Consider the following 8,221-nt stretch of genomic DNA (forward strand, 5'->3'; position numbering starts at 1 on the left):
CTTTTCTCCACCAGTCTCAGCGAAAAGGTTAAAGCAGTTTGCTGGAACGCTGATACCCTTTAACGTGAGTTTTCTTTGCTTGTGGCTCACGTTTAGCCTTTTCTTCGTTATACAATTTACTATTCGTTGCACTATTTTAAACATAAAATTTAAATATCAGTGTCCTGCTATTTATCCCAAACTATTGGTCATGATGAATAAAAGAAAACTCTTTATTATCAAACAGTATATTCAAACAATGCCTGAGCAACTATAATGAATACAGCTGGGTCTATTTGATTATGGAACATAATAAAGAATGACATTTAATCATTGTATCCGGATTTTAACACAACAATTAGAGTGAAATTGCTTTGAAGAGTGTTTTTTAAATCCTGTTAGATGGACTGCTCTTTTCAGCATTCAGCTGATGTGACATTTAGGATAATCAATAAAATTGCCACACTGACGTTGAATTGTATTACTGAAGAAAACAACAGCATTACCTAGAATACCAGGCTATTGATAAGTGATTTAAAGCTGACTGTAAAAACAATCAATACACATAAAGACTATAAATGTATACTACTTAATAACTTTCATTTTGTTTCCATTGGAAGTCACTACATGCCTACTGTATATAAAATAATTCTTGTTTCATACATAATGTATAAAATACATTTTATTCTGACTTGTTCGTTCAGCTTGTAATACTGTACACGTCCATGCACTCCGTGGGTCAAATTTAATATTGTAACTTTTTTCCTCTCAAAATCTGTCTCTCTGTTCAAAGTCTTTTTTTTTTATTTAATTATTGAATTAGAATTCAAGCCCACTGTCTCACATGCAAATATGACATATTTTATTAATAAGTATGATATGGAACCCCCAACCTCTCCTTTATTACCATATTATTTGAAGAGCATTCATTCGCACAGGTTTAATAAAAAAGACAAATCATAGAGTGTCTGTGAAGTGTCCACTACTCCCAAATGAATAAGTAGAGAACATATTCATCATATCTTTTTGTGAATGATACAATATACACTCCCTGATAAATCTTGTCGCCTATCCAAGTTTTAGGAACAACAAATAATAACTTGACTTCTAGTTGATCATTTGGTATCAGAAGTGGTTTATACGAAAGGCAAAGATTCCGCTCATTTCACTAAATTAAAATATGATCATGCCTTGATTTTTAATTATTTAATTAGGACTGTAAGGTCTGACTTTGCTTAGACAAAAGTCTTGTCACTTAACAGAAATAATGTACAGTATAGAATATGAAGTCATGGTGCAGTGGAAAAAGATTTAATATTGTGTATGACTCCCATGAGCTTGGAGGACTGCATCCATACATCTCTGCAATGAATCAAATAACTTACTAATAAGAAAGCGTTCTGGCAGGACTCTCAGAGTTCACCAAGATTCCTAAGTTTCATCCTCCATCTTACCCCAGACATGCTCAATAATGTTCATGTGCGATGACTGGGCTGGCCAATCCTGGAGCACCTTGATCTCCTTTGCTTTCAGGAACTTTGATGTGGAGGCTGAAGAATGAGAAAGTGTGCTATACTGCTGAAGAATTTGCCCTCTCCTGTGATTTGTACTGAAATGGCTTCAAACCACGCACAAATGTCTTGACACCTCAGGCTGTCGATGTTGCCATACACTCTGCAGATCTCTCGCACACCCCCATACTGAACGTAACTCCAAACCATGATTTTTCCTTAACCAAACTTGACTGATTTTTGTGGGAATCTTGGGTCCATGCGGGTTTCAATTGGTCTTCTGCAGTATTTGTGATGATTGGGATGCAGTTCAAAGATGATTTATTGGAAAAATCTACCTTTTGCTACTTTTCCAAATGATCAACTAGAAATCAAGTTATTATTTTTTGCTCTTAAAACTGGGATTGACAACAATACTTTTATCAGGTAGTGTACAGTACACGTTTTAATTTCATTTTATTTTTAGTTAGTCTTTAACAACATCCCTGCAATCTGTGGGTCAAATATAATATTGAAAGGCAATTCTTCTGTAAAATCCTGTCTATTTCCTATTCAGTGTAGTCCATATATGCATTTTCACTATTTAAATTATTCCATTGTTTCAACATTTTCCCTACGCCCAAAATTCCATATGTTGGCTTGCTTTTGGCATAAACAACAAAAGCTATATATGTTTATTTCAACCTAAATCTTTTTATTTAATCTTTTGCGTAAAGCATTTATTCCTGATGTCTGCTACCAGAATCAGATCTGCAAAATTGTTGCCGTTTTCCCATCACTTTTTTTTCATGCAAAAGCATGTAACAAGAAAAAAAAACATCTCTTGCAAGTTCCAAAAATCTATTCATTGATTTTTGTGGGTGTCATCATCACACAACGCTCGTCATGCTTGCAAAAATAGACAATCCAATGTAGTTCATTCAGCCGGGGTTATTCAGACTTGATGGCTTTGCTTACAGCTCACACAGACATTACACTTGTTCAAATTATTCGTTTTAATAATGGTTTTATAAAAGCTGCAATATTAAGAGTGGCCTGTAGGCTTTCACTTCATGAAATGATGTTAAAATTGGGCAAAAACACATTTATGCACAAAATAAGTGCCATTAAGTGCAATATTCTTGTGCCATCTTTATTTTTAAATCCACTGACAATACACAGGATTGTGGGTCATCAAAGGTAGTGAGGGATAGATTCTATTTAAAAAAGATCAGATGAAAAAAAAATCAGGAGACAGGAAGTGAAACTGGATTTGGCAATGCTTTGATACCTTTCTACCTAATAATACATCCTTCAAATGCAGCATTTTCCATTTTGTTTTGATAAAGCCAATAGATGCCTACCAAGTGTACCTCGCACATGCAGTACAAAACAAGTCAAAACAGTTTGATCGCCCCCTGGTGACTAAATGCATTACAAATGAGTAAAACCTGATCTAAACTAAAAATTTGAATATTTTTCGCAAATATGGTTTCCGTAATTTTGGTGATGTTTTTATTACGCTGATTTAGGTTCAGTGGTTTGCAGGGACATTTTAGTCATACTTTCTACTGTGGAAGAGTATGGAAACGCATCCTTCCACTTCCATACAAATTAGCATTAATACTAGTAATAGTTGTAACACTAATAATACAATGGAAGAAACTGAATATCACATGCACCTAATATGTATATATGTGGCTCTGAAATAAAACTGAGTCGCAGAATACATAATAACGGTCAAGAAATATAAATTTAAAAGAAATGTAAAGGGATAATTCAGCCAAAAATGAAAATTTACTCAGTATTTACTCCCCCTCAAGTGGCTCCAAACTTTTATGAGTTTCTGTTTTCTGTCAACTCAAATGAAGATATTTTTAAAAATTTTGGACACCAAATAAGGAAAAACAAATACTATGGAAGTCAATGGTTGCAGGTTTCTAACACTTTTCAAAACTTATTCTTTTGTGTTCAATCAAAGAAAGAAACTCATAAAGGTTTAATACAGAGGGTGAGTAAATGATGACTTTACTGATGACAAATTAAAATTTTAGAGTGAATTATCTATTTAAGGGATATCAGCATAAACAGAAACCCATAGTTTCACCATAAAATTAACTTACACGCATCTATAGAAGAAAAAACAACGCCAAACCATTCTTTTACTTCTTTCACACTAAATATTCAACTGACAAGCATAGCAATTTCCCTAAATTTTTAAGGACCCTTTATCCTCAAAAAACAGTGGAAAAGGCTTCATTACATTTAAGTCCCTGAGCAATGCTTATTCACTGAGCCACTGAAGGAGTTATGGTCAATATACACTGCTACAAAATGCACTTGCAAGCACAATGTAGCAGTATTTGCAATAGATGGATACCCAAGGGAGGTTTTGTGAAGGTCTCAGTAGGCAGATTATGGGTTCTATAAAATTGGCCAATCAAGGGATTTCCCAAAAAACAACATAACTTGTGACTGAACTACCTGCATCATTTTAGAAATAATGTAGTGGCAAGTGTTCTCCAATTGTAAATCTTTTAAATAATTAATTTGCTTGCCCCAGTCTATATTTTCCCCTGTATTCTTAATTAAAACTCGTAGTTAAACAAGACATATATTTCTTTTTCTTTTCTGTTTTGGAGAATATTCATTGTTTAACATTTTGAGAATATTTATATATTTTTTTTTATATTTTAACTGTTGTAACCAAACATAAAACATTTTACAGTACAATGACATGTATAGTCATGCAATGACTAAAAATATTTATTTGTTACCTATAAAATTACAATTAGTTTACTAAATTTTAGTTTTACAAAATTTTGTTATGAATTACTTTAACAATTTTGACATACTTAAACTACTGCACAAATGTTGCATATATGTCATAAACAGATAAATATGAATTAAATATGAGTTAAATCCATTAACATATTTGTTTTCACTAGCTTTGCAAATGTTGTAACAGAAATTTCAACTTGTAGATCTTAAAAGTCTTCTAGCTTTCTTAAGGATTTTTAATCTGAAGATTGTTAAATGGCAATGTAATAAAAATAACTTTAAAAAAGCAAATTGCATAAATTGTGAACAAGACAACTTAAAGCTTTCAATCATTCAGATTGGACGGTGAAGTGTTTGAAAGGAATAGGGCATGTGGGAGAAAACTCAGAATAGAACACAGGCAGGAATTATGCTTCTAACTACAGGTCTAGAGATGTAGTTGCTGCTATGCAAGCTTGCAATTTGCAAATGTCCTTTACCGTGATTTCAACAGTGAAGAACTGAAAAATGCAATAGTAAAACTCTGTAACCTGGTTAACAGTAAGTTCCCTTAATGTAGATGGTGGATAACCATAAATTGACTTTTCCAGAATTCACTGCATGACACTTTTTACTTTTTATGCTTTTTTTACATTACTGTGTTTCTTTTTTTCATCAGTTATTTACATTAGACTTTTATATTACATCTTTTTTTGATAAATAATGTTTGCATTAATTTTGTGAAGTTTATTTATTAAACTAATTTCGAGATGATCACGTGCTTATAATTGACAACTTCTAGTCCCGCATTAACTAACACATGATTCACCAATCGGATGATTTTTAACTCACTACAAATAACCAGAGTTTTTTTTTTTTATCTCCGTTATCTTGAAGAATCCCCACTTCCACCCCTACTCCTCTTGCCTTTTCCTTGATAGGGCAGCAAGGCGGCCCAGTGGTTAGCACTGTTGCCTGAATGTCACTGGCCTGAAGTCCTTACCAGGCCAGTCGACGTTTCGAGTTTACATGAAGAGTTCAGATGCAAAAACCTCTAAGTGCTGTCTAAAATATTCATCAAAAATGAACATTTTTCTCAGCCTCCTTTGTTTCTGTTGAGATATTTCACTTTAAAGGCCAGGAAAAGAACTTATTCTTTGCCATAAAAGTTATATGAATGAACATACACACAGGAGTCTGATAAAAAAGCTAATTTTAGAGGAATATGTCAGATGGCATTTAGAGGCTTTTGCATCTAAACTCTTCACATGTTCTCCCCGTGCTCATGTGGGTTTCCTATTCAGTCATTAGGCATAGACAGCAGGGAAGTTCTCAAGACCTACCTGAGCTGAAACTCCCCTCTCGCACTGCAAATGGGCTTGAGGATCTTATGATCTCAAGGCTCTCTCCCAGGACAGCATGCCAAACACACTTTAATCAATCTAATTTCTAATCAATCATCAGCTAAGTTTGAACTCTTGAAATGTCTGTTACCATGATGGTGTTTAGTTGTAGTAGCTTAGCACCTTCTATGTATTAGTATATACATTATATATTCTATTCATAATTCTCTGTTCGTGGGAAAGTTTGTATGTGATTAGCATTGGTTCATCATATGACTTTCTCATCCCCACATTCTTATTGTGTTTTTGATATGACTGCTTCAAAACCTTAGTGTATAACTATAGATTAATCAAATATGGTATTTTACTGTAAAAAAAAAAAAAGTTTTCCCTAATAAAGTATAGTTCTACCATATTTTTAGCAGTACAATTCTGAAAACCTCAGCTACTATTTTCTACCATACATTTTTGAGATTTTTGGATATGTGAATTTAAGAAATATCAAATTGCTAAACCATGTCGGCAATGAAGTAACTTGCAATTTTAGTTGCTGAATTATGGTTTTGGGAAATGCACCCTACACTGCAAAACCCAAAATAAGTTAAGGTAACTCAAACCGTTTGAGGAAACCGACTGCAACAAACCATTTAAGATCAAAATCTAATCCTAATGAGTACTGTGAACTGAATCCATTTGAGTAAACGAAGCAATCTGAGCACAGTAAAACCCAATAAATGAAGAGAACTCAAACCATCTGAGTACTGTAAAACCCAATAAGTTAAGGCAACTCAAACCGTTTGAGGAAACGGATTGCAACAAACCATTTGAGTTTAAAAAAATCTATGAGTACTGTGAACTTACTCCATTTAAGTTGAAGTAATGAGGTATTTCATTAATTCATTACCTTCAAAACTGAGTTCAAAACTCTCTTTTCAAATGAGTAGAATAAACTTTTAGTACATTTTGAGTTAACTGCACTCATTTTATTTGATAAAGTTGACTGTTGAGTTTTACAGTGTATAGCTGCAGAACCATGAAACATCCCCAACAGTGTATAAGAGTTCTCAGACATACTACATTAATTGCATAGACTTATGGAGTGGATTTTGCAGCATTGCTGTATTATCAAAGCAGGGAAGCAGACATTTCATCCTGCCCAGTGCAAACAGCATAACATTTTGATTGTAAAGCACATTTGAGAGCGAATCCAATGTGGCAATTTCACTGTCAAATTAAAGAGAAGATGTGGAGGTGTAGGAAGAGGTAAGCCTGGTGGATGGATGTTTTCGAGAAATGCCTTTTGTGTGTCATCCTTTCTCTTCATGTAATACAAGATTATCTTGCTGACATAATAGGGGCTCAGTCGGTGCCCTATTCATTCTCACTTGGTGATGATAAGCTGTTATCGCAAGACACACTTTATCCATTCTCTCAGCTGCAGGACCCACACATTCGCTATAATCTTTCTAGGTAGTAGCTCATGATGTTGATGAAAGTTGTGCTTATGGCTTTGACTATGGCATTAGTTTATGGGAAAGAGCCGTAGAAGCTTTTCTGCACTTCAGACTGATCTTTCATCATGTGGATGAACGGTACTTGAAACCTCTTTCCTTGAAAATCTACACCTTGTTGTTGTTCAGTTATTGTTTAATAAATGCGTACAGGCCATTCCTGAGGTGGATATAAACAGATACACACTACAACCTTGATTCAAGACAGGAAATCTAGAAGTTAAATGCGATCATCTTTGTGGAATAATTTCCTTGATTTATTTTCATCCAAAATGGCTCTAGCCGTGGCATGCTAAGTGCCTGGTTTTCTTTTTCCTTTTTGATACAAATCTGTTTGGGGGGAACACATAAAACTGCACTCCATTAATTTGCACTAAATACAAAATCTGTTTCTATGGAGACCGCATGACATTGGCCACTCTGTATGTGCTTCAGTTTCAGACCATTTTCATAGTTAGGTCACTGGCTGCCACCAGTGTTCGTCAATGGACTGAACAAACTGAGAGCTTTTCATGTTTATGTCAGATTTCAGTGAGCAGGCTTGTTATTTTAGGATTGGATATTGTAAGAGGATTACGGAAGTGTCAGAAACATCAACCTGTTGCTGGGCTGGGAAAATGTTAAAATTCATGCTTAATAAGGATTCACAGTTCCCAGGGGATGTAGGTGACCTTTTATACACAGCCACACAACTGGGGAAAAATTATATACAGTATATATTACTGATATTATTATAATCATCCCACATCTCGAAGAAATTTAATAAAATATTCATGCAGACTAAAGGATTTTTCAGCTTTTAATGTGTGCTCAGTGGGTCAGATTTAATGTTAAAATAATGAGTTCAGTTGCAAGAAACCTTTAAATGCCGTCTGATATGTTCTCCAAAAATGCACATTTTTCTCAGCCTCCTATGTTTATGTTTAGTTATTTCACTTTAACGGTAATGAAAAGAACTTATTCATCACTATAAAAGTAAAATTAAGAAAAGATCTTCATCCGTTTGACAAATCCTCTCAATGCAAACACATAAAAAAGCACCATATTAACGCAAACAAATTAATAAAATGTGCTGCATTTTCTCACAACACTTGCAAATAGCACAGAACACAACAGAAAAGTTTCAAGGGGACCCTAA

Source organism: Danio aesculapii, chromosome 11, assembly GCF_903798145.1.
Source record: "Danio aesculapii chromosome 11, fDanAes4.1, whole genome shotgun sequence".
In the NCBI taxonomy this organism is placed as follows: Eukaryota; Metazoa; Chordata; class Actinopteri; order Cypriniformes; family Danionidae; genus Danio; species Danio aesculapii.